This window comes from Cibotium barometz, chromosome 50 (assembly GCF_041138505.1).
Source record: "Cibotium barometz isolate CiBa-2024 chromosome 50, ASM4113850v1, whole genome shotgun sequence".
In the NCBI taxonomy this organism is placed as follows: Eukaryota; Viridiplantae; Streptophyta; class Polypodiopsida; order Cyatheales; family Cibotiaceae; genus Cibotium; species Cibotium barometz.
In genome coordinates this window covers 22824981-22852867 of record NC_141095.1, presented here as the reverse complement: position 1 = coordinate 22852867, position 27887 = coordinate 22824981, and positions in this window count along the sequence as shown.

Genomic DNA, 27887 nt, shown 5'->3' with positions numbered 1-27887 from the left:
GGAGTCTAAACCAGTTTTTATTGCTCAAGACCTCACCAAGGCGGAAGAAGCTGCACTTACGAAGCTTCTTAAAGAATTCAAGGACATATTTGCATGGACATATCATGATATGAAGGGTGTTCCACCCTCGGTGGTGCAACACACGATTCCAATGATTAGCACTGCTAAACCAGTCCAGCAACGTCCCTACCCAATGAATCCTAAGTATGCAAAGATTGTACAAGAGGAAATTGAAAAGCTGGTAAAATGTGGATTCATATACCCAATTGAGCACTCAGAATGGGTTTCTCCGATAGTCATCGTGCCAAAGAAGAATGGGAAACTCAGAGTGTGCGTTGATCTCAAAAAGGTTAATGCAGCCACCAGAAGGGATCATTACCCCTTGCCATATTCTGAACATGTGCTTGAAAGAGTGGTAGGCAAGGAGGCATATAGCTTTTTAGATGGGTACTCGGGTTACAATCAGATCACAATTGCAGTCGAGGACCAAGCTAAAACAGCATTTATCACGGAGTTTGGAGTGTTTGCCTTTCGCGTCATGGCTTTTGGCTTGACCAATGCACCTGCAACATTCCAACGATTGATAAACACGGCCTTTAAGGAATATCTAAGGGACTTCTGTGAAGCTTTCTTAGATGATCTTTGTGTTCATTCCTCTTGGGATGAGCACTTGATGTGTTTACGAAAAATATTTGAAAGGTGTAGATTATATCGCATCTCCTTGAATCCTTTCAAATGCCAATTCTGGGTTAAACATGGAGTTATCTTAGGGCATATAGTGTCCAAAAATGGGATTTCCACGGACGAGAGTAAAATCAAGGTCATTCTAGAACTGCCACCATCCACCAACTACAAGGGAGTCCAACGCTTTATGGGCCACGTTGGTTATTATCGAAGGTTTATTCTCTTCTTCGCCGAGATAGCTCAACCATTGTATAAGCTTCTCATCGAGTTTATTTGGACCGAAGAATGTGACCGTGCCTATGAGCTATTAAAGAAGGCCTTGGCGAGTGCTCCAATCTTGAGAATGCCTAACTGGGATTTACTCTTCCATGTGCATATTGATGCATCAAACTTTGCTATTGGGTGTGTTTTAACTCAACCTGGAGAACACAAGCTAGACTACCCCATTAGCTTTGCCAGTCGCCAGTTGAACGATGCTAAGATGAACTACACCACTACGGAGCGAGAAGGGTTGGCAATGATATATGCAGTAAGGAAATTTCGTTATTACCTCCTTGCCACCAAGTTTGTTTTCTATGTAGATCATCAAGCATTGTTGTATCTGGTAAACAAACCATGCTCCACAGGAAGAATCACACGATGGCTATTGATTCTTCTTGAGTTTGATTTCACTGTTGTTGTGAGACCTGGCAAAAAACATGTTATGGCTGATCATTTGTCTCGCATACCTAATGGTGAGGCTCCTACGGGGGTTGATGATGACTTACCAGACACTTCCCTATTCATGGTGGAGACAATGCCTGAATGGAGTGAGAAGATTGTTAACTTTTTGGTTAATGGCTTCCCACCCAAGGAGCTTCATAAAGATCTAGCTCGAAAGCTAATCAAAGAATGCGAACCCTATTGCCTGATAGCCGGGACTCTTTATAAAAGAGGAAAGGATGACGTTCTTAGGCGTTGTGCCCGAGAGGATGAGTATCTATACATTTTGCAAGAGGCACATATGGGTGTAGCCGGTGGTCACTTCTCAGGAGACTTAACTGCGCGAAAGATCTTACCATCAGGGTATTGGTGGCCCACTATGTTCCAAGATGCATCACTCTTTGTGAAGGGTTGCGATGAATGCCAACGATACAAGAAACCCCAGAGGAAAGATCAGATGCCCCTACATCCAATCAAAGTAAACCAACCATTTGAAAAGTGGGGTTTAGACTTTGTAGGTCCAATTAGTCCAGCGGCCCGAAACACACAATCTCGCTATATTATTGTGGCCACTGACTATATGACCAAATGGGCTGAAGCGAAAGCGACACGTAAGGCAGATGCGAGGACAACAGCCAAGTTCCTCTTTGAAAATATAATCACACGATTCGGTTGTCCTTTTGAACTTGTGAGCGACAATGGTACGCATTTTATAAATGAAGTGATTAAGGAGCTCACAACAAATTTCATGATATCCCATCATAAATCTACTCCTTACTATCCGCAAGCGAATGGCCAAGCCGAGAGTACCAACAAGACTTTAATCTCTATTTTGACAAAGACAGTTGAAGCTCATCGCACGGATTGGGATCTAAAGCTTACGACAGCTTTATGGGCCTATCGTACTACGTACAAAGTGGCTATTAATTGCACACCATTCAAAATGGTATATGGCCAAGAAGCAGTCATGCCGTGGGAATTTGTCATTCCTAGTCTTCGTGTTGCTACTCAAGAGGGTTGGGATGGTAATCCCTTAGCAGAGCGTCTGTATATCCTTGAGCGGCTAAACGAAGAAAGACAATTGGCTGTGTACAATGCCCTTGTGGAGAAGGATAGAAGGAAAAAATGGTTTGATCGCCACCTAAGGGACAAGGACATCAAGGTTGGGGATAAATTCCTGATGTATGGAGTGCGAAACGAAAAGAAAAAGCTCAAATATGCTGGTAAGGGACCATATAGAGTATGTGAAATTACCCCGCAAGGTACCATCAGAGTGGAGACTCTCGACGGAGTTGAAACCATTGGATTCCTTAATGGGAGTAAATTCAAAAGATACTATGACCCCCTGAGCCAAGAGGAGTTACATGCAATCCATCAAAAGAAGGCAGCTAAAGAACAAGCTGAGCTTAAAAAGATACAAGCGAGAGTCGAAGCCAAAGAACGTCAACAGCGTGCTAGGCGACAACGAGAAGCCAACTTGGAAATTACGCAAGTATTTTTCGAGGAAGCAGAGGAGGATGCACTGGAATCTGACCCACCTCTAAGATACCCAATTGAGTTACAGAGTCCTTACGGGGAGGTGCTGTATAATGCATTATTGGATACAAGAGCTCAACATAATTTGCTATCATATGGCGTGTGGTGTCAACTAGGAAAACCACCTTTAACCAAGAGTTCTATCCAAGTTCAAGGAATCAACAAGAAGAAAACCCCTGTCTCAGGAATTCTGCACACTCCGGTTGCTTATGACAAGGGAACCATAATTCAAAGCATTTTGGTTATGCCTGCTGGTACAATGGAAGGGACTGTAAACTTAGGGCGCAAATGGATGATGGCCACCAAATGCAATATCGATTGGGCAACCAGGCAAGTCACAACGCAAGAACCAACACTAGGTCTGACCGCTCAAAATCCCGCACCTAAGTCATTCACTCAAATATTAGATAATGAAAAATCACAAAGTCCAGTGGCAAAACCATCTTCCATTGTTGGCCACCCCTCTAACGCTTCAACGCCAAGAGTGGAAACAGGCAAGGTGGTCCCTAAAGCTTTGCTTACTATGCCAAAGAGTACATACAAATGGGTCCCCAAAGCTTCGTTAACAGCTACTTCCCCTGCTCCATCTCGTTCAGCCACCAAGAAGCCTCGTAAAAGGAAAGCAGCTACCCACCCGAGAAAGGGCAATGTAACATCGCGATGGATCCCTAAAAAATTATTAGTGGCCTAGGGTACTACGAGGGGAATGACCAGATTTGGGTCCCTAAACATAAGTTGAATCCCTCTACATCACCTGTAAAACCTTGCAAACCAATTGTTGCCACCCCATTGACAATTCAAGACCGTGGTAAGGGAAAGGTAATAGAGTGCTCTGCACCACTTCTTCCAGAGTTAGTTTGGATTCCCAAACGATATCGATCATTACCACCTAGCTCAGGAAGGGGGGAGCCACATGAAGCTTCTAGCTCCTCATGCCAGGCACACACTCATATAGAAGTTTCTACATGCTCTACACCTACTCTTGTCAACACCCAACAAAAAACCGATGAGTCTACGTCTCCCCTTGTAATAGTATCATCGGAAACCATTTCCTCCATTCGTCAATGGGAGCGTACACTACCATCTTTGCAATTGGATGTGGCCACAAGGGTCATAAAAAGCTATCTGCCCACATCACAACCTCTGACCCGCTGGACAAATTGGTTCCAAGAGGCTGCAACATCATTGCAAATAATATGATCTACCCAAGGAAAGGGGGAGCATGTACTCACGCTCGACATTCTAATGCTTCCTCCTTATAACCTTCTCCCCTGACCATGTAATTGCCAAATTCAAGGGGATGTATATATATAGCTTCATACATAGAAAAGAAAAGAGAAAAACAAAAATAGTAAAAAGAGCAAGAGCACAAAAACAAGAGAAATATCCGTATACAATCAAGAACTAGATTGTCCTGTCATAAACCTACTGATGCTATATCTATGTTTGCAGATATGGCAGATGCCCGATCATCATACACTTCATCCACTCCTACCTTTGGTGAGAGGTATCATCTGTACCTTTCTCAGATATTCCACATGTGCTATCGTGTAATTGAAACTGAATGGGATCATATAGATGTACTAGCCAGAGAGGAAAATATTGAGGAATTAGAATGGCTAATTTGCCTATTGACCATGACTGACCCCTACTCCGTAGAGGACATATCCCCGATAGCCCAATGCTTTCCTTTTCCACAAGATGACTATCCTCGCATGGTTACAATTTTGATGAGTTTATGTGGATGGGAAAATGAAAAGGAAATATCTGACAATGATGAATGGACGGATGAAACTCATGGCACTACTGAGGTTGACTTTATTTGTTTGGATGACGTGGATAGAGGCTTAGCCTTAGGGCTAGAGCCAGGACTCTACAACATCCTCTTACCGTATCCTCAGTAGTAGTGTGGTGACTGGTAGGTAGGTTAGTGTTTGCAAGTTTTTTCTAGTTTAGATTCCTTAAACAAGTGTTGAAATTTTCACACTGATGTGCCTCTCGAGGTATAGTGCTTGTTAGTTGATTGTACAGGTTGAAGAGTTTGAGGTGGGTTCGCTTTCAAGTCCTGAGACTGCCGCAAAGTTTATCAAAATATATCTACATCAAATTGCAAGCTGTCTCGTCAAATCAAGGAGATCTCCAATTACAGGTGTAATTCTTCCATACCCACTCTCTTTCGTTTTTACTGTTCAATTAATTGCATAAACTATAATGCATGACCACATGGAAATTGTCAATGTACTACTTAGTCTTTGAAGTTGCTTGCATGCTAGTGTAAATCATTAATGAGATTAACTTTATTGGAAATATTCCTAGGCAGCATGACGTCTTTAGTTAACCTTGGAATACGATTGTCTTAGGTCTAGGGTCAAACCATCTTAATGTTTGACACCTGGCCATGTGTGTGTTGACCTCTAGGACATAGCTATTACCCCTTTGTCGAAAGGATGCAAGACAAATTATAGTTCAGGAGCGAAGATCAAAAGAAATAGATTTAAAAAAAAAGCCTACAATAAATGGCAATACAAGTCTATGATGTGCTTTAATGTTGGCCTATCGCCTTATTGATACTTGGTAGGCGAGGAGTATTCTACTCCAGACCGATGCCTTGGTTGGTAGGGGGTAGCCTTGCCTAAAGTAAGCTAATAGTTTCCTGGATAATGCCTTGTGTTAAACATGGTACCAGGATCGATGTTAGTTTTGCCTTAGGAAGGTCGCCATTGTGTGTAAAAATTGTCACGTGCATTAAATTTTTTTTTTTAAAAAGGCAAAAAGCTCCTGTAACTCTGATGTTTCTTGTGTCCCTAGACGCGTGGTATTAACTTGTTCTTAGAGTAGACACAGTGTGGTCATCTGTTTATTTATTAAGCTTGGTTATTTTCCTTGACTTAGGCCAGTTATAAACCTTGATTAACCTTTGACACCTTGCTAACTCTTGAATTCCTTTCAATAATTTTAAACTCCTATTAATTTGCTACACTAGCTCACTTATGTGACCCTTAAACTAAGTTCTCATAGCAACATCCATTGTGGTCTCACATGCTTGAATTTATACACTTTATATCTTTTGAATTCCAGCATACCTTCACTCTACTTCCCTGTTTTGTAGACGGTCTACCACAACAACCCTTTCGAGCTTACCATACCATAGCTTCCGAGGACGGAATCTACATCAGGAAGGGGGGCATGTTAACCTATGACGGACATTGAGATGTATTATGTTTTACGTCATTAATTTAAATATTCTGAGTCATGGGCCGGGCTTGTCAGCACCATATGTTAAGGATGAAGGGATTGGGTGATCGCCGATGAGAGGCGCACCTTGAATATCAGTAGGATAAGGGTTAGGATCGGCCGACCATGTATGGGCGCCCAAGTGTGAACGGCCAAGTCACCTATAAGAGTCAAATGTAACCCTAAAATCCTCATTCTCATGTGTTGTGAATACAAGAGTGCTCTTGCCTTATCTCCTTGGTTTCCTTCTCTTGCGTGTGTGTGTGAGAGAGAGAGAGAGAGTGAGAGAGCGATCGAGCGCACTGTGTAGCGGCACGGCGGCGGCAGCGAGGCGGTAGAGCAGCGACGGCGGCTCCTCCTTCACAGCTGCGACGTGGGAATCCTTCAAGGCGGCAGTTAAGTAGTGAGTGACAAACCTTTTGCATTCTGTTTTGAGCTTCCTTCCCTGGTTGTATGCTTGCAGCCATTCGTGGCTCGCATACGGTGTCCGGCAAGTCCCCAGCTACGACCTGTGCGGCAAAAGCGCACACCAAACATGCTCTGATTGTGACCAAACTTTGCAAGCATGTGGGGGGGACCCACCCCCACATGCTTGCAAAGTTTGGTCCCCATCGGAGCATGTTTGGGTACGATGGTATGGGGAAGGCCCGAATTTTCCATGGCCTCTTAAGCACCAAGAGACTTCAAAAACCCGCACTGGGCACTAATTGCCAATCCAAACATGCTCTGATTGTGACCAAACTTTGCAAGCATGTGGGGGGGACCCACCCCCACATGCTTGCAAAGTTTGGTCCCCATCGGAGCATGTTTGTGTACGATGGTATGGGGAAGGCCCGGATTTTCCATGGCCTCTTAAGCACCAAGAGACTTGAAAAACCCGCACACCGGGCGCCAATTGCCAATCCAAACATGCTCTGATTGTGACCAAACTTTGCAAGCATGTGGGGAGGACCCACCCCCACATGCTTGCAAAGTTTGGTCCCCATCAGAGCATGTTTGGGTACGATGGTATGGGGAAGGCCCGGATTTTCCATGGCCTCTTAAGCACCAAGAGACTTGAAAAACCCGCACTGGGCGCTTATTGCCAATCCAAACATGCTCTGATTGTGACCAAACTTTGCAAGCATGTGGGGGGGACCCACCCCCACATGCTTGCAAAGTTTGGTCCCCATCGGAGCATGTTTCGGTACGATGGTATGGGGAAGGCCCGGATTTTCCATGGCCTCTTAAGCACCAAGAGACTTGAAAAACCTGCACTGGGCGCTAATTACCAATCCAAACATGCTCTGATTGTGACCAAACTTTGCAAGCATGTGGGGGGGACCCACCCCCACATGCTTGCAAAGTTTGGTCCCCATCGGAGCATGTTTGGGTACGATGGTATGGGGAAGGCCCGGATTTTCCATGGCCTCTTAAGCACCAAGAGACTTGAAAAACCTGCACTGGGAGCCAATTACCAATCCAAACATGCTCTGATTGTGACCAAACTTCGCAAGCATGTGGGGGGGACCCACCCCCACATGCTTGCAAAGTTTGGTCCCCATCGGAGCATGTTTGGGTAGGATGGTATGGGGAAGGCCCGGATTTTCCATGGCCTCTTAAGCACCAAGAGACTTGAAAAATCCGGACCGGGCGCTAATTGCCAATCCGAACATGCTCTAATTGTGACCAAACTTTGCAAGCATGTGGGGGTGGGTGCCCCCCCATGCTTGCAAAGTTTGGTCCCCATCAGAGCATGTTTGGGTACGATGGCATGGAGATTTTCAACAAACAATATGATAGCCAAAGTGTTAAAAAATATAATAAAATCAAGAACATCAACTAAAATGTAATGATACTCAATAATGAAAAAACTCATAATGATATAAACATCAAATAAGTACATCAGAATGAAAATGAGCTACCCCAGCTAGTCTGAGGTTAGTCACTGCCCAAAAATCTAAGTACAATGTAAGTGAGCTAACCCAGCTAGTCTGAGTTTAGTCACTATCAACAGCAACCCAATCAAAATCGTCATCTCTAACTGCCGGTCGACGTGCGCGTCGAGGATGCTGTGCACGTCGAGGAGGCTGTGCCGGCTGCGGGGGTCGTCGAATGTCTGCGGGGAGGTCTGCCTCAAAGGCAGGATCGTGAGCTGGTGCCGGTGTACTCGGGAGCTCATGAGTCCCAAAAGCTGCTAGGGCCCTCTCTCTCTCTCTACGTCGTGCTAATGCAAGACGCCTCTGTCTGTAAACCCAAAATCTATAATCTGCAATGGTGCGTGTCTGCCACTCTGCTCGTGTAAGCTCCTCTGCTGTAAGGACACGCTGCTCATGAGAAGCAGCACTGCTGCTAGCACCATCACCCGCCACTAGGGCCAGCACCACCCACGCGCTCATATGCTGTGACCTGGCTCTCATGTAGGACTCTCTGGTAAGCGTCGAACTCATGTGAGCTCCACTCTATCTCAGGAGGCACCTCAGGCTCCTGGGCTCTATCGTCGAAGGCGTCGAGTCCCAAGTCCATAGCTGATGTAAAGTCGACAGGCCTGCCAGTCCTGGCATCTACTCGAACAAGGCCTGGGTGAAGATCATCGATGCCCAATACCCTGTACGTCGCTAGGTCGATGCGTGCACGGCAGGAGGGGCATGCTGAGAACCGGACTAGCTCCTGGGTGATGCAAGACAAGTGGAAAATATGTCCACATCCCAGGGCATATCCTCCTGTACTATCAATGTCCTCGATACATAAAGAGCAGCACGCATCACGTAGGAAGGGTGGTGCATCCTGTGGGAGAGGTCGTCGAAAAACCTCTGTGTGGCAGGCCGTGGATATAAAGGTAGGTAAGGCACTGTCACGTCCGAGGATCTACGATACTCTCGAACATGCAGCATCAGCTGCTCTACCCTGTGCTGGGCAATCTGCTCCATAATCTGATGATGCTGTGCCTCAGCTCTGGAGCTCTCTACCTCGGTCCGAGCCTACGCAAAAAAGTAAAGCATTAAAATAATTGATTAGTCTCTCATTAGGTATTACTTAAAGAAATTTATAACTTAGGACCTTAATTATAACTCTTTTACGTGCAAGAGAAACCTACCTGCTGGATGTCGGACTCTCTCAGATGCTGTGCCTCTGCAGTAGCTACCTCTGCCATCTGTAATGCAGCTCTGAGGCGGTCAATCTCCGCTCTCGCCTCTACCAACTCCTGAGTGAGCCTCTCAGTGGTAGGTGTGGGAACCTACGTGACACAATCAACCATGCTGCTCATGTAAAAATATAGAAAAGTATATATAAACATGAAGATAAATGACCAAAAAAACTTAAGACGTAATATATATGTAAATACCTCCACATCTATCGTTGGTATAGATTGTGAGAATAGGCGCACCACGTGCTGGATGCTCTCCGTGGTGCTCCGTACGTCAATGCCGACCTGCGTGCCAAGAGCCTCTACTGTCGACAATGGCACAAATGAAGGATCTGTGGTAGGTGCTACACGAAGGGCTGGTGGAGGCCGCCTACCCTGGTCCTGGAGACGGCCTTGGCCAGCACCACCACCCGGACGATGGCTGGTATAATCCACCTCCTCCCCTAAGACAAACTCCGCAAATAACTGCTTTGCGAAGTATATGGGAATCTGGCGGTTGTTCGGCATCCTCCCATATGCGGCAACATATCGACTATAGATATGTGCCGCCATACGAGGATGCGAACACCGCGAAATAGTGAGGGGCTTGCCCCCCCAGGCCTCATCCCACGACTATCGAGGAAAAGATCTAGGTAAGCTCCATCCCTAATAGGAGCAAGATCACAGACCTGACGATATGTCAGGCCATGTGACACAGGAGCAGCGCGATGGTGGGCTATCCACTCATCTACATAAACAATATCGTGAAGGCTACGAAGGGACGCAAGCATCGCCTCCAAGTCTGCCACGATATGTAATGTAGACGGAGTGTCTCTAGAACTCCTACGGATAGCCGCTAACTCGCGGTCTATCTCCGCGATGAGGTCCGCAATAGATGAGCGGCCCTCCTCGTGGCCCTCCATGCTAAAACCTAAGCCAAATGTGAAGGGTCCAATGTGAAGGGTCTAATGTGAAGGGTCTAATGCTTAGTGCTAAGTAGCACTAATGAAGCTAAAAAACAAAGCTAATGGGCTCACTAATGCTAATCCAAATCAAGAGAGCAAGGAGAGTGAAAACGACTTGTGACAATGAGGCAAAAAAAAAAGTTTTTCAGTTTTATAACCTCGATCGAGGTTCGGTAACATCATGCAATTTAGGGTTTGCAAGATTAACGCTCTGGATATTAGGGTTAGTGCAACATACGGCCAAGATACACACCTAATTTTAGGGTTGGGGAAGGATCGACGGCTGAGATTTGATATTACTATCTCATTTGAGATACATGGACGGCCACGATTTAAAGGCATTACCACGACAAGGTATCTTGACGGTCAAGATTCATTATATACCTCGATCGAGATATTTAAACGGCCGAGATCGCATCTTCCAACGTACGTGAATTGACGGTATAGATTGCGTTTACGTATCTCGATCGAGATAATTGGATGGTGGATATTGCATCTACGTATCTCGATCGAGATATTTGGACGGTGCAGATTGTATCTCTGTATCTCGATCGAGATATTTGGACGGCTGAGATTTGATCTCAGTATCTCGATCGAGATATGGGGACGGTGGAGATTGTATCCCATTACCTCGAACAATGAATGGTCACGATTTGATGTAAATTTCTCGTTCGAGATACGTGGACGATGGAGATGTGCTAGTCAAATATGCCTACGGGGATACAGCGTGGCCCTGATGTGGATCCGAGTGGCATAGATATCTCGATCGAGATAATGTGGTGGCGGTGACATGTATTGGTGACATGAATGACGCCTGGAAACCCAGACCTGCTAGCGTGGCATTAGTTGGCATCTCAATCGAGATATGTCGATTTAGGCTCGGGAGGCACGTGTCGTCTTTTAATTCGCGACACTATCACGCTCCTATCACGATCGAGGTACTCCGCCCGAGATGCATGGATGTCCCAATTTTAGAGAGAGTGAACGAAAGTGAGTACCCTCATCTTGCAACCACCCAACCACCAATTAAAAAAGTCTCAAAGAGAGTAAGGGTCAAGACAAAAACAAGATTTAAACTTTATTCATTCTTGGAACATATACAGTAAAGATAGAAGAACTCTTTACACTTCCATAAGCCCATCCATCATATGATCACAAAAGTAGCACTCACAAGCTGCGCACGTATAAGGTAACTCATCTATGGGAATAATTCTGTTGGTTATTGCCGCACCTATCTCAGTGGTATGAGGTGATCTAACAAAAGAACCTCTGAGAGGCAAGCCAAAAACGGGGTAAAGGCATATCTTCTGATGAGGAAGAAAACAATTAAGATGAGATATTTTGGGTATCCAAAAATATTAAAAATCTGAATATTCTCTCTCTAGAATATTTTCTCTCAAGTTAAAACAGTTAGAAACAAGTCTTTTATATTTCTGAAGAGGGATTGATTACAGGGGAAGATGCTGGACATTTTGAGAGGCTGGGGAGGAATCTTACAGGTGTTGATAAAACTTCGGGTCTAGACCTTTCATGTCAGCATAATCCCAGGCAAACACATCCCAGAGTTCCCGCAGAAGTTCCACCAGATCAGTTTTAATTGCGGGTTCTAGCAAGGTACTAATTTTCACCGGCTTAGTCTCCTTGTCATTGCCTAAGAAAATGGTCTCCAAGACATCTTCTTTGACATGGGTAATGCGGCTCATTTGCACCTCAAAAGCACGCTCCTTTTCCAGAATGTCTTTCATGTTATCTTCAGGTGCATACTTGTAAGATTCCTCCCTAGCCTCTCAAGATATCCAACATCTTCCCCTGTAATCAATCCCTTCTTCATAAATATAAAAGATCTTGTCTCTACCTGTTTTGACATAGAGAGAGAGAGAGAAAATATTCTAGAGAGAGAATATTCAGATTTTGAATATTTTTAGATAGAAAAATTTTTCATAATATTAAAATGAATTCCCCTGAAATAGAAATTCAAAAAGAACTTTCCAATGTGCAATTGGAATTAATTGGAAATGGGTATAAAGGACCTTAGCCTAACGATCTAGATTTTCAGAAAATTTTGGATTATGGTCCAATTAAGGTTCCTGTGGGCCAATAGGATCAACCGATGTGTGGGGAGGAGATAAATCCAATTTGTAAAAGAAGATACCCAAAAATGAGTAAATGCTCACATAAGATGAAGAGTTGACTATGTACAAGGTTTATTAGTAAGAAACTATGTACAAGGTTTATTAGTAAGAAACTATGAGTAATATAAAAAATATGAGATATTTTGGATATAATGATTCCATTTTGACACATATATAAGGAAGGGGAGTCCCTTAAAGGAGGTGCATACTTCACATGCTTGAATGAGTTTTAAACTCAAAAATATTGTGATATTTTTATCTCTCCTCTCTCTTGAACCAAACCAAATCAAAATGGAACCAAACCGAATAAAAAAGGAACCAAACTAGGTCCAAATCTAGTCTAAATTCAACCAAACTGAAATCTAGAAAATTCTAGAAATCATTTAGCTTTGGTTAGAGCTTCCCTCTCCTATAAATAGAACATGAATCCTTTGAAAAAAATAGGAGAATTTTACTATACTAGAGTTATGATGAAATAATGCTAATTTCTACTATTCTCTAAAATTCTCTCCAAATTGGGAAAATTGGAGCTTCTCTCTTTCTTCAATCCCCATTGGTGGCTCCATCAACATACTAAACCAATTGATTGGTTGGGGGCCTCTACCGTGAACAAAGAATCAAGCAATTTGTAAGGTAAATGGTGAATTTTGATTCTTTTCTATAATTTCTCAATGTTTCTCTCTTCTCAACCCCTCTCAAGCTTGAGAAGCTTAATTGGAATGGTTTTTGAATGCTATTGAAGTTAATTAATGAATGGTAGTGAAGAATTACATAATTTGATGAATGCTATTAAAGTTAATTGATTAATGATAGTAAAGAATTACATAAATTTTCATTTATGCTTAATTCTAATGGTTTTTATGTAATTTCTCTCTCTCACTCAAGAAATGGTCATACTCATGACCCATTCTCAATCCAAATGAAGCTTTTCATAAAGCTTTTCCTTAATCCAAGATTAATCTATGCTTGAGGCCAAATTAATGGCTTTTTTCTATGCTTTTAGTTTATGTATTTCATGAATATTGATGATTCAATCCATTATTGGGTTAATGATCCAATTAGGGATCATTCTAATCATTCCCTTAATGATAAGCTTTATCCTTCAAAATATATTGAGATTTATCAGTCATAATAGCGGAGCTATGGCAAAATTTTTATAAAAATTACACATAAAATAATTTCATTCAAAGCATGAAAAGAGAACTTCCTACCATATTCTAGGAATTATCATCCTAGATTAATTGAAAGAATTTTATTGTAATCATGGAGAAATTGATTTTTATGTTATGCATAATTGATGATTATTTTATTGTAAAAGTTTTACTTTTATCATATTTAGATTTCATGCATAGAGGTATGCATAAAAGATTATTATTTTAATATAAAAGTGTTACTTTTATCATATTTGGATTTCATGCATAGAGGTATGCATAAAAGATTATTATTTTAATATAAAAGTGTTACTTTTATCATATTTGGATTTCATGCATAGAGGTATGCATAAAAGATTATTATTTAAATATAAAAGTGTTACTTTTATCATATTTGGATTTCATGCATAGAGGTATGCATAAAAGATTATTATTTTAATATAAAAGTGTTACTTTTATCATATTTAGATTTCATGTATAGAGGTATGCATAAAAGATTATTATATTAATGTAAAAGTGTTACTTTTATCATAATTGGCTTTCATGCATAGAGGTATGCATAAAAGATTATTATATTAATGTAAAAGTGATAAGATGTGATAAGAGGCATATGAGATGTGATAGGATGTGATAAGATGTGTATGAGATGTGATAGGATGTGATAAGAGGTGTATGAGATGTGATAAGATGCATATAAGATGAGTTAGGATGTGATAAGATGAGTTAAGATGTGATAAGATGTGTATGAGATGTGATAGGATGTGATAAGAGGTGTATGAGATGTGATAAGATGTGTATGAGATGTGATAGGATGTGATAAGAGGTGTATGAGATGTGATAAGATGTGATAAGATGCATATGAGATGAGTTAGGATGTGATAAGAGGAGTTTAGATGTGATAAGACGTGTATGGGATGAGGTAAGAAGTGTATGTGATGGGATAAGATGTATATGGGTTGTGATAGGGCGAGAATGGATGTGACGTAAAAGAATAGATGTGAAGGCGTATGTAGTTATATGAATGGGAATGTGAAAATGGACGTATGAATTTGAATGTGGATGTGGATGTATGAATGAATGTGGATATGGATGTAGATACAGATGTGGATGTATGTATGTGGATGTGGATGTATGAATGAGGATGTGAAAATGGATGTATGCATGTAGATGTGTATGTATGAATGTGAATGTGGATGTGGATGTGGATGTGGATGTATGGATGTAGATACGGATGTGGATGTATGTATGTGGATGTGGATGTATGAATGAGGATGTGAAAATGGATGTATGCATGTAGATGTGTATGTATGAATGTGAATGTGGATGTGGATATGGATGTATGGATGTAGATATGGATGTGGATGTATGAATGAGGATGTGAAAATGGATGTATGCATGTAGATGTGGATGTATGGATGTGAATGTGGATGTGGATGTGGATGTATAGATGTGGATATGGATGTGTATGTATGAATGCGGATATGGGATTGGATGTATGATGTGGATGTATGAACATGGATGTGTATGTAGAATAATGAATGTGAATGTGTATGTGAAATAATGTGTCGTCGATATGAGTGAATGGATGAGAATGAGTACACATATGAATGGAATGGGGAATAAGTAATGTGGATTGAGGAGGGATAATGTGGAAAGACGAGAGTTCGATATAGAAACTGTATTTTGTGACCTGTTTGTAAATGACTGTTTTATGTCAAGAATGCTGGGGAAGCATTTTGACCGTCTTGTGGATTAAGGTCATGGAGACCAATCTAATAAAGTTGCAACTACTGACGGGGAGGACGTCTCGCGTAGCAAGGTGGACCGAGGTCTTGACCAGCCTCGGTTCGATTTAAATGGTGAGCTTCCCCGGTACGATGGATGAGGGACCAACGAAGCGGCCTATGAGTGAAGCGCTAGGTCACCTGCGAAGGATCCTAGAGGGTGCTGACCATACGGTGCTCGGGCTCTAGGTCGCCGAAGATACCCACACGTGCGTCGTGGAAGATATTGGAACAAGGAGTAAGAGTTGTTTTCTGAAACCGGGCATGGATCTGGTTGATTGACCTTACTGGGCCTCAACGGATGAGTCCATGGCTCTCTTATATGGATCTGTTGATTGATCTTGCTGATCTTCAACGAGGATTCCATCTTGATTTTATATGTGATAATATTGCCGGGTACTATGAGCTAGGAACTATTGAAAAGGCCCCTGAGTGAACAGGTGGTGAGCGTTCTGGTTGTGCCAAGGATGCCATAAGTACACCGATGAATGAATGACTGGAAATAAGGATTCAACCAGAGACTTGGAGGATTGTCATCAGTGACAGAATGGTTTCATTAAAGGATTGTTTTAAAGTTAGCTGATGTTGAGAAAAAGGCAATTTCATATTGGGTGTGTAAGTGGTGTGACTAGTTTTATGTTTGCATGAACTTCCGGCTAGGGGGCCTTGGAACTCTTTTCCTTGTTACCCGAGACAAAACCTAACCAAATTCCTAATTGGATCCCATCACTACAGTGGTTGGGCGGTTGGCTAACCCATGGGACTGGATGGGGTTGTTGAAAGAACGGTAGAGGAGGAGGAGACACACACACAGGAGCAAACCCTAATGTATATTCCAAACCCTAACCATAGAGGGAACCATGTCCACTCTCACACAAAGCATAATGCACTAATCCATAATCCACACAACACACAATGAGTTGTGTCCACACTCTACTAACCCTAGCTAATGTCCACACACTATGACCAGCTGGACACGCGGTCATTTATGTCTCACACATGTTCCTACCTAATCTGCCAGCACATAGCATAGCTGGCTCACACTGACATCGAGCTTGAATCTCAACAGCCCCTCTCAAGCTCATGATGTACTGCCGATGAAGATGTAGATGAGCTTGGGATATCAAGACTCTCAACACTCCCCCTCAAGCTCATCCCATGTACTCCCAACATAGTCCGGAAGTACTCAAACTTCTCCCTGCTAAGTGGCTTCGTGAAGATATCAGCCACCTACTCATCAGTCTTCACATAGTGAAGATCAACTGTACCATCTAGCACCTTTTCTCTGACAAAGTGATAATGGACCTCTATGTGTTTGGTCCTCGCATGAAACACTGGATTCTTTGCCAACTGTATACTGCTCATGTTGTCACAATGTATGACAACTTTGCCATCAAGAGGCTCACATAAATCTGCCAAGAGACTCTTTAACCATATAGCCTCACAAGTAGCAATGGCTGCACCTGTGTACTCAGCCTCTGTACTGGATAAAGCAACTGTAGGTTGCTTTTTGCTACTCCAACTCACCACAGCACTGCCAAGTGTAAAAGCATATCCACTAGTAGACCTCCTGTCATATGCGCTACCTGCCCAATCAGCATCTGTGTAGCCATGTATGTCCAAGCTTTTACCACTCTCATAGAATAAACCATAATGTGCTGTGGTTTTCACATATCTCATGATGCATCTCACTGCATCCAAATGTGGTTTCCTGGGGCTCTGCATAAACTGGCTGACTAGCCCCACTGCATAACTCAAATCTGGGCGTGTGATAGTCATATATATGAGACTACCAACCATCTTCCTGTACATGGAAGGATCATCCAATTCCTCGCCATAATCAGCCCGCAACTTCACATTTTGCTCCAATGGTGTACTCATAGGTTTACACCCTGTCATGCCATACTTTGCCAACATATCCAATGCATATTGGCGATGTACTAACCAAGTACCTGCATGATCTTTCACCACTTCAATGCCAAGGAAGTATCTCAACTCACCAAGATCTTTCATGTCAAATTGCCCACTCAAAGCTTTCTTGACATGCATCACATCTGCACTATGATCACCTGTAATAATCAAGTCATCCACATAGATGACTAGTAAAACAATCCCATGCTGTGTCTTCTTCACATAGAGTGAAGAATCTGCTGTAGAAATCTGAAAACCAAGTGAGATAAGATATCTGCTCATCTTATCACTCCAAGAACGAGGTGCTTGCTTCAGACCATATAATGCCTTTTTCAACCTGCATACGTGAGTGGGATATCTAGGGTGTACATACCCTTCTGGCTGTGCCATGTATACTTCCTCTTGTAGATCTCCATTCAGAAATGCATTCTTAACATCCATCTGATGCATTTCCCAGCCATTAGCTGCAGCCATAGCAATGACTGCTCTCACTGTGCCCATCTTAGCCACTGGGCTAAACGTCTCATCATAATCCAATCCTTGGGTCTGTGCATAACCCTTTGCTACCAACCTTGCTTTATGTCTTTCAATAGAACCATCAGATTTGCACTTCACTTTGTAAACCCATTTACATCCAATAATATTCTTGTCCTTTGGTAGGGCAACCAAATCCCATGTATCATTATGGACCAATGCATCCATCTCTACATCCATTGCTTTTTCCCATACATGCTCTCCAACAGCCTCTGTATAGCATGTAGGTTCCACATGCTTCACCATAGATGTCATGTATGCATAGTGCATAGCAAAATCTCTATATGTCAACCTGTCAACAGGATATCTGACCCTCTGGGATCTCCGCAATGCATGCGGGTCACTCTGTACACCTGTGACTCTAGCATGTGGTGGCACATATCTGTCCTGTCTAGCACCAGGTGTGCGTAAAACAGGTATGCCAAGCTCCTCATCCAAACTTTCAGAACTGGATGACTCATATCCTGTGATTCCAATTCCTTCGACTTTCTTTTTGCCTTTGTCCATAGCACTACTCCCAGTGCTTACACTTTCATGCCTCAAACGTCCTGACCATGGACGTACACTGCTACTCTCAGCTTCTGCTGCTGGCCCAGACATAGTAGTTGAACTAGAACTTGCTTGTGATGGCAAGTTCACAGGCACATCTGCTTCCAGTGACTCAATAACACCTTCATCTTTTGCCTTATACCAACTAGCAAGCTCATCAAACACCACATCACGTGAGATGACCACTTGTCTAGTTTGTGGATTATAACACTTGTAGGCTTTTCGATCCTGTGCATATTCCACAAATATACATTTCTCTGCCTTAGGATCCAACTTTCTTCTCCTTTCATCAGGCACATGCACATAGGCTATGCATCCAAAAACTTTAAGATGTCCAATGTCTGGCCTGTAACCTGTGAGCCGCATCTCTGGCGTGCTTCCATGAATGGCTGCTATAGGTGTTTTGTTCAATATATAAACTGCAGTAGCACATGCTTCTGCCCAATAGTAATCTGGCATGCTCTTTTCATTAAGCATCGCCCTTGCCACTTCACATATAACTCTATTCTTTCTCTCAGCCACACCATTCTGCTGAGGTGTATACCTGCATGTCAATTGTCTCCTTATCCCATGCTTCCTCAAGAAATGCTCAAAAGGCCTTTGAGGTGTATTCACCACCTCCATCTGTCCTCAGACATTTAATCCAACAGCCATACTGCTTTTCTGCAAAAGCTTTGAAATCCATGAATTTTTCCAATACTTCACTCTTCTCCCTGAGAAAATATATCCATGTCATCCTGCTAAAGTCATCAATGAATGTAACATAGTATAAACTGCCTTTGATAGATGGGTTTTGTGCAGGACCCCATACATCACTGTGTACTATCTCAAGTGGCCTGTTACTCATATTTCCTTCTCTAGGAAATCTCAATCTTGCCTGCTTCCCAAACTGACAGGCTTCACAAACATGCATATGTCCATCATATTTGAACCTAGGCAAACCATTGACAATGCCTCTTGTTTGCATGTTCTTTAATCTCTGTATATTTACATGGCCAATCCTCTTGTGCCACATATCAATATCCTGTACCACATTCCTGCTCTTTGAGAACATGGCTGATTTTAGCTCAGGAATTCCAGCATCCAGCTTAAACAGTCTTCCTTCTTTCTTGCCTTTAGCAATCACTCTACATACATGTTTGAAGTCTTCAACAAAGCATCCATGCTCGTTGAATCTAACCTGTAATCCCTGTTCCACCATTTGACCAACTGAGGCCAAGCTTTTAGTGATTGAAGGCACATACAGTACATCTGACATAGACTTTGTCTGACCATTATGCATGACCAATGGTACACTTCCAACATGTGTAATGACATGCTGGGTATCATCACCTGTTTCCACATAGCCTTTGACATCCATTGGCTTCATGTGCTCAAACCATTCACCATGGCATGTCATATGATTTGATGCTCCTGAGTCCATGTACCATGTATCATCATTCTCAGCATTTGTTGTCATAGAACCCACAACATGCTTCATGGCAAACAAATGATTTGCAGTTCCATCATTGCTACTTGATGCATAGTTGCCACCATGTTGTGCATAGTTTCCACCATAATGACCACCACGTTGTGCTCTTCCCCCTCTCAAATCATTCTGTTTGCGAAAGCAATCTCTCGCCATATGACCATATTTGCCACAATAATGGCATTCCACATCTTGCATAGAATTTTGTTGGCCTTGCCAACGTCCTCTTCCACGGGGGTTACCACGACCTCTTTGAGGTGCATAACCACGACCACCTCGAGCACCATAAGAAGGCTGAAAATTCTGTTGTGGAGGCCTATCCTGCCATCCACGACCATTACCACCACGTCCACGTGATGCAAATCTCCCCCTGCCTCTAAAACCTCTTTGCGAGTAAAATGCCTGATTTCTGCCATCATCATGGCTAGTAGATGCATCCAAAAATGAATCACTGAGCTTGATTTCCTCAACCAATAAGAGTGAAACCAACTCATCGAAGTCGGGTAGACCTGTACTCCTCAGTGAGATAGATGTATCAAAAGATTTGTATTCCTTGCCAAGACCACGCAAGGTAATATCCACCAAATCATCATCAGGCATGGGGGCATTTATTGTGGCCAATGCATCTGCAAACTTCTTGATTTCTTGCACATAATCATGTATGCTTCTTTTATTCCTTTTCACATTGTGTATCTGCTGTCGCAATTGAGACTTGCGAGCACTCGTATCTGTATCAAACATCTTGACCAAAGTATCCCATGCATCTTTGGGATTCTCAGCATCCTGAATGTGTATGAGCATAGCATCAGATATACATATAGACAAATAATGCAGCACTTTGAATGCTCTCTCTGACCACTGCTTATGAGCAATAAGCTGCTGCTGTGTAGGTTGCCGAGGTAGCTCAGGCTCTGGCTCAGCACCTGTAATGAGATTCCAGAATCCTTTCCCTTTCAAGAAACTCTTTATCCTGTACTTCCATGCCTGGAAGTTCTTCCTATCCAGCTTCTCACCAACAATCTGAACTGGATTGTCAGACATGTTTGCTCAATGCATACACCTTCCGCACACTTCAAATCTGTAAGTGAGCCTTCCTCAGCTCAACCACACTCCAATGAATGTTGCAGATACTCCAAGATAGCCAACAAACTCCAAATTTGATGTAGAAAATCAACCTGTAATCATCTGAGATGAACTGACTCACGCAGTGCGGAATACCCTGAACTGACACGCCTTCCAAGGCTCCAAATCGCAATGTAATGGTGCAATCAAGTATAGGCAACTTGCATTCACACCTAATGAACCTCAATGTTGAGTATCAACTCCATTTGACATGTGTAATTATCAATTTTTGAAAACCCCTTTTTCTGTTTTTGGAAAAACCAGAAAAACCAGAAAAACCAGTAATGATTTGGCTCTAATTCCTTCAATATTTCACCAAATTGAGCAACCAGGCATTCATTGGCTTAGCAATAGTGTCCATCAACTCCATGTAAGAGGAATTTGTCCAATTGTAAAACACCAAAGATTAATTGCTCGATTAAAATGCTCTGTTTCTCTGCAACCAGTGGACAGCTTGTTTTAATCAGCTCATTCCCAGCTCAATTAAGCATCATTGGCCAAACAAATCACATAGCCCTCTTCTCCAAGATGTAAAGCATCCAATTGCTAAGACGATTGTGGAAGATATCAAGCACCAAGTAAGAAATCGACCTCCTCGTAGTGAAAAAACCAGTTTTCTGCAATGTTTCCTCTGTATGGGCTGCGCCGCCTGCAAATCAGGGGTTTTGGAGTGGTTCTAGAGTTAATTGATGATGGGTAATAGTCCCTAACACTCCTAGGTAGGTGTGTAATCCACCAATGATTGAATTTTTGCCAAATACATGCTCCAAATGATTCAATTTTGGGCTTGCTTTTCTCTGTTTTGTGTGAGCTCAAAAACCAGAGTTTTCCACTCAATTAAATACATCCAAATTGCTCCAAACTTTGTTCAAGGCTTGCACATGGGTTGCTAATACATCCCTCTTTGACAAATGCATATGTCTTTTGCCAGAATCACTTGTATTTTCACCATACATCAATGTTCCCCAAGCTTTAATGGAAAGCTTCAAAAACCAAAATTTTGCCTTGCTTTGATTTGCTCTAAAATGCTTTGCTTTTGCCTGTTTCACCTGCAATCCGCTCAAGGATGTCTAGAAGACCTTACCCGGTAGGCCTAGCTTTCAGATCTGATAGTATTTGGTGTGCTCCAAGCTTCACAGCTTCTTTTCACAGCTTCTTCTTCCCTCTTCACTCACTCACTCATAAACCCTAATAAACAGCACAAGGCTCTGATACCACGTTGAAAGAACGGTAGAGGAGGAGGAGACACACACACAGGAGCAAACCCTAATGTATATTCCAAACCCTAACCATAGAGGGAAGCCATGTCCACTCTCACACAAAGCATAATGCACTAATCCATAATCCACACAACACACAATGAGTTGTGTCCACACTCTACTAACCCTAGCTAATGTCCACACACTATGACCAGCTGGACACGCGGTCATTTATGTCTCACACATGTTCCTACCTAATCTGCCAGCACATAGCATAGCTGGCTCACACTGACATCGAGCTTGAATCTCAACAGGGGTTAGGCTGGACTGATGGATCCGTAAATCGAGACTCAATTTCTGTTATTACGATAGATGAAGTAAATCCCGGATAGTAATTGTTCTATGGATAGGAATCAACGGCTGTGCCTCTTGATAGGGAAAAAAGCGTTGATCCCAATGATCCAAGTGCAAGTTTCTTCCTTGATCTGACCAAGTACCTTTAGAGGTACAGTCAGATCAGTTTGATCAGTAATGGTCTTGACTACGTTAGAGTAAAAAGTTATCCTGGTGGAATCGCCCGTGCTTTCCGGATAAAGGAAGTTTTTTCGGGTTCGGTTTTGGAAAAACCGACGGATTAGTCTCTTGTCCGGATATCCGTGGACGAGGCCCGAGTGTGGGACTTTGCCCCGGCAAGAAATACTACTTCCGCTGCTAGCACCCCGAATCCCTTGCGTGGTAGGGACAGGGATCCTACAGTTGGTATCAGAGCAAATTGGCTAATAAAGATGAACTGAGAAGCCAAATATGTCAAAAATTTATCAAGTAGCACAAAAAGGTTGTAATTGTGTGATATAATTCATACAATTGATATTCAAACTGAAAATTCGTAAATTAGTAATTGGGTCTTCAAATGGAAGTACCGCAATTGTATGGAACCCGGACTTGCTTGAGGCCTAGACATGATGGTATTTACCTTATAGTTCCAAGTACCATGACTACCCGTATATACCGAGGGTATATCTGCAGCTCTTTACCCGGAGTATATATGAATAAATCTATGACTTGAAATTATAAGCATTAATGCTATCCAGTTGATGAATTCGAATGTGGTTGATATGATTTTTAATTTTGTTTGGGAACTGATGAATTGATTTGGATTCTGATTGAAAAATGATGATCCTTGAAAATGGGTTGAAATGTAATAAGCTGAGCGAAACCACAATGTGGATGATTGGGACGAGTCCCTGTGATGATAAATGATGATAATGATTTCAGCAAATCACTATGAGATTAGTGGATTGTGCTATCAAATTGCTACTGTTAATACTTGACACGGTAGATCAAGTTAAGGGATGACAAATTGAGAACTTGCTTAACTGAAATTCCCTTGGAGGAATGTTCAGAAGGGAAATTTTTCGGTCTAATGGACCATTATCGTGTTAAAGATATGAATGAATTGTTATTTAATGGTGAGTTCTATATAAAGGATATTTATCCTCGTATTCTATTGGGTTGACCAGAATATAAGGAACCCCAGAATAAATTGAATCTTAAGAAAAAGAGTTGTCCTCTACTTTGCGAGATGAGGACATCTCAAACTTTTTAAGTGGGGTAGAATGTAAGATTCCTCCCCCAGCCTTCGAGGTATACAGGAGTAAGAACCTCTCTTTCTGATCTTATATTTTCCCGCTCTAAAATAAAAGAGGATTCTGTTTAAGAAGGAAGACCTTTTCCCAGAATACTTTCTCAGGAACCCCACCTGTTTTAAGGATTCAGAACGATGAGTTCAGAAGTGTGAACCGGTGTTTTGGATGCCAAGGATTTGGTCCTCAATTAAAAGACTGCCCAGGATCGACAGAAGCAGTATGCAGATAAGAAGAGGACAGTCAGAGAATTCAAAGAAATAGATATGGTCTTCATTTGAGTACAGCCCAAAAGAAATTCTTTATCTCTTGGGGAGTAAAAGTAGTTATCCCCCAGATATTATGGGCCATACCTGAATTCAAAGAAAATAGGTGACTTAGCCTACGAGCTTCTTTTACCTCCTCATCTCAAAGTTCATAATGTATTTCATGTAAGCCTTCTAGAGAAATATGTGCCAAACCCAAATCATGGAAAGACGGTAAAAACTCAGTGGCAAGATACCCGTTGGCTTCTAGGTTACACTAGTTCCTTCTTTTATATAAGTCATAACTCTTACTTGTCGCTCGTAGTAATCTTACTTCCATCGATCTCCTTTCTTTCTTAATCTCTTTTATGGCTTGGCAGTAGGAATTGGTTTTATCCATGATGATTTCTCACCTTCAAGACGCAAACGAGTCTGTGAAGAAGGATTTTATAGAACTGTATGAGCGCTCACTTTTCCCTCACTTGGGAACTTCTGTAGCTCAGACCAAACGGTGGACCTATCAAGACATAACTAGGGTAACACTGTGGGGTCAGCAGCACTTTTGTAACAATGTCCGCTTGGCTATGGTTATTGAAGCTTTGGGTTTGGGTCCCCGATACTATTGCGTGATGAGATCAAGGCATGTTGGGTTTTCTGAGCGGGTCTTCTTACTAGCGTGTTTTCTTCCTCATCAGAAGATATGCCTTTATCCCGTTTTTGGCTTGCCTCTCATAGGTCCTTTTAATAGGTCACCTCATACCAATGAGATAGGTGCTACAATAACCGGCCGAATTATTCCCATAGACGAGTTACCTTATACGTGTGCAGTTTGTGAGTGCTGCTTTTGTGACCATATGATGGACGGGCTTATGGAAGTGTAAAAAGTTCTTCTATCTTTACTATATATGTTCCAAGAGTGAATAAAGTTGAAATCTTTGTTCTTGTCCTGAGTCTTACTCTCTTTGAGACTTGTCTTGGTGGTTAATCTTAATTAAATTTTCTCTCACTTCGAGCATCACGTTTGGGGTACGATGATGCTGCACTCCCACACAAATGTTGGGAGCACCACTCGACTACGTGGCCCGCATCTCTGAAACGCTGAGCATCCTGTCGTCGCAGCTGATGACGCCTCAAGGCACGTTTCACACACGCGCCTGCACCATCATGCTCACCCTTCCCGTGACCAGTCTCAAAGAATGACCAAATCACTGGGATACTAGACTGCACATGCCACCTATAAATCCATAAAAGATAGTCTTAGTTATTGTTTTCTTTAAGATGTTCTAGTGAATTTAGTTTAATTGTAAATGTAAGAAAGCCATAAGTACTACCTGTAGAGCCAATAGAATTGATGTGATGACTTGAACTGTGTGCCACAACCATCCGACCAAACCCATCGCTGGACATGTCTGATCCCACAATCTCCTAAAAAATCGTCATGGAGACGAAAACAGTGTTGCACAAAATGTGCATCATGTGAACGATCATCACTGATATAGAAATGATACTCTCGAATAATGACACGGGTCTCGGGGGTACTCGCTATCCCATCTACATGAGCCTCTGCATGTCAATAGCTAATGTGGACCAAAATAGCAACCTGGTGAGGTAAGCAATACATACATTTAGGACACAAAAAATCAATTAAGTAATGTAGCTCAAACATAAAACAAATATTACAAAATATAACCATTACCTGCTCTGAGAAGTAATACTCAGATTGTATCTCCTGAAAAGGTGTGAAAGTGTAGTTCTCTGCAAAATCAATCACAGAGACGACCACACCAATAGGAAACTCTGCTAGGCATGCTCGGAACTGACGATCCTGCCACTTGGCACAATGACTGTGCCGTATGTAGGGGTAGATCTGCTCCCTAAATGTGGCTGTGAAGTGACAACGTGGTGTATGTTTGTCCATGAGCTGCAACTTCCTGGAGTGTCCACCACTCTGGAGCTGGTGTGTCACATACTCATAACGTTGCCATGCCACTATCTCTTGGTCACTTGCATCAAGATCTACCATCTGTAGATGTGCAAGTGAACCACATGATGTGCAATTGCTCTCCACACAAGGCATCCTATGGAACTGGGCATCCTCCGTGCGTGCACACAAAAGAGAGTGGATGAAATCACGTGGACTACGAGGCAACTCTCTATGCCCACTAGGAGAACGGAACACATCATAAAAAAGTTTGAACTCAACATGGTAGCGACAACAACATGTGTCACGCTGACGTGAGTACCTCACAAACCAAGGCTTACACCCCTCAAATGACCTTTGCCCAATTTTAAGCTCTGGATACGAAGCCACAAACTGAGAATACAACTCAGTTTGGGACATTTCAAGAAAGCAAGCACCGTGCTCAATGAACACTCCTCTTGTCACTCTCTTACGCAAAGCTTTCTTGAAAACTGGCGATGCACGACAATTCTCCTCCCAAAAACTTTCTATCAAGGTTCTAGTGGTTTCATCTAGTAGGCGATCATGCCTAGCTACACGACCACTACTCGCCCACATAGCACCAACCTCATTGGCATCTAAACTTTGTCGCCTAATAGACCCAACTCTAAGTGCGTGTGGTGCTATGGAAAGGATGCGAGATGTGGCACTAACCTTACCCTTCATTTGGGAGCTACTTATGGCTGCCACAATAGCCCGTCGAGCAGCCAAAGCGTCCGCAGAGTTCCTTATCTTGTTAACTATATAGGAATGATGAACACTTTGTAGCACCGCCATGCCAGCTCTCCTCTCTCTTCGACCTCCAATGTCAGAAAGCGCCCTGCAGTTGGCCATGTTGGGCAGATCAATCAAAGCATCAAGCACACATGCCTGTGATGAAGACGTGAGGTCTTTGAAATAGGAATGGAAGATTGCATGGGCACGACGATGTGCCCCTGACTTTGATAGTTCTTTCCTATCCACACGAAGGGCACCCAAAGGAGGGGGGGTGGGTTCTTGTAGAAGAGAGGACTCAAGAAGGGCGGGTTCATGTGGATTATCTAAACTAAGGGGTAGTGGGGGGGAAGAGGGCGAAGGGAGAGGAAGTGGAAGAGGAGGAGCAAGGCTTGGATCATCGCCAACGGACGGTGTTGCTCGTTGACGTGCTCTCCACTCTCTCTTTCTCTCACGAGCTACCCTTCTCCTCTCCTCCTCTTGAACTTGGTGGATGGGGGGGAGTCTAGTCCTATCACGTTTCCGACTCCTACGACTTTGAGAATCCATTCTCAAGGAAGCTAAGAGAGAAAATATTATAAAGGCTCAATGATGGGATAGTACTAGAGATAAGTGTGGGAAAGTACTAGAGATGTGTGATTATATAGGAAAAATAGGTTATCCACTTCAAATCTCACTGGATTTCCTATCTAAGATTGATTGGATAACTAAAATAAACATAAAGATAATTAAAGATAAACTATTATCCACTTAAAAATTAATATTATTTATAATATTTATTAACAAGTCTAAATATTTATCATTACTAGATATATAAATATATCTTTAAAGATATCTTTTATTTTATAATTATATAACTGCTTTTTTTAAATAAAGTATTTTTTTAAATTTTATTCAAAGGTTTATTCTACATAAAAAATTTTCAAGAAATATAAAATTTAAAAATTTATTTTTTTTAAAATTAATAATATGATCTTTAATAATATTTTTATTGATCTAATCCCAAAATATAATCCTTTAAAATTAGTGATTTTAAATTCTTTTATTTAATAAGTTACATATATTTTATTATTTAAATTTCTATATTCTATTTCTCTAAATTACTAAATTAACTTTTCCAAAAATATGTTTTTGAAAAAAGAGGGGAGGTGGGAAGGAGATGCCACGTGTCACAAGCGTGCATGACACGCGGCATTCTCTTGACATGTGGCACTATTATGGTTGATGTGACAATTCCATGATGTGGCA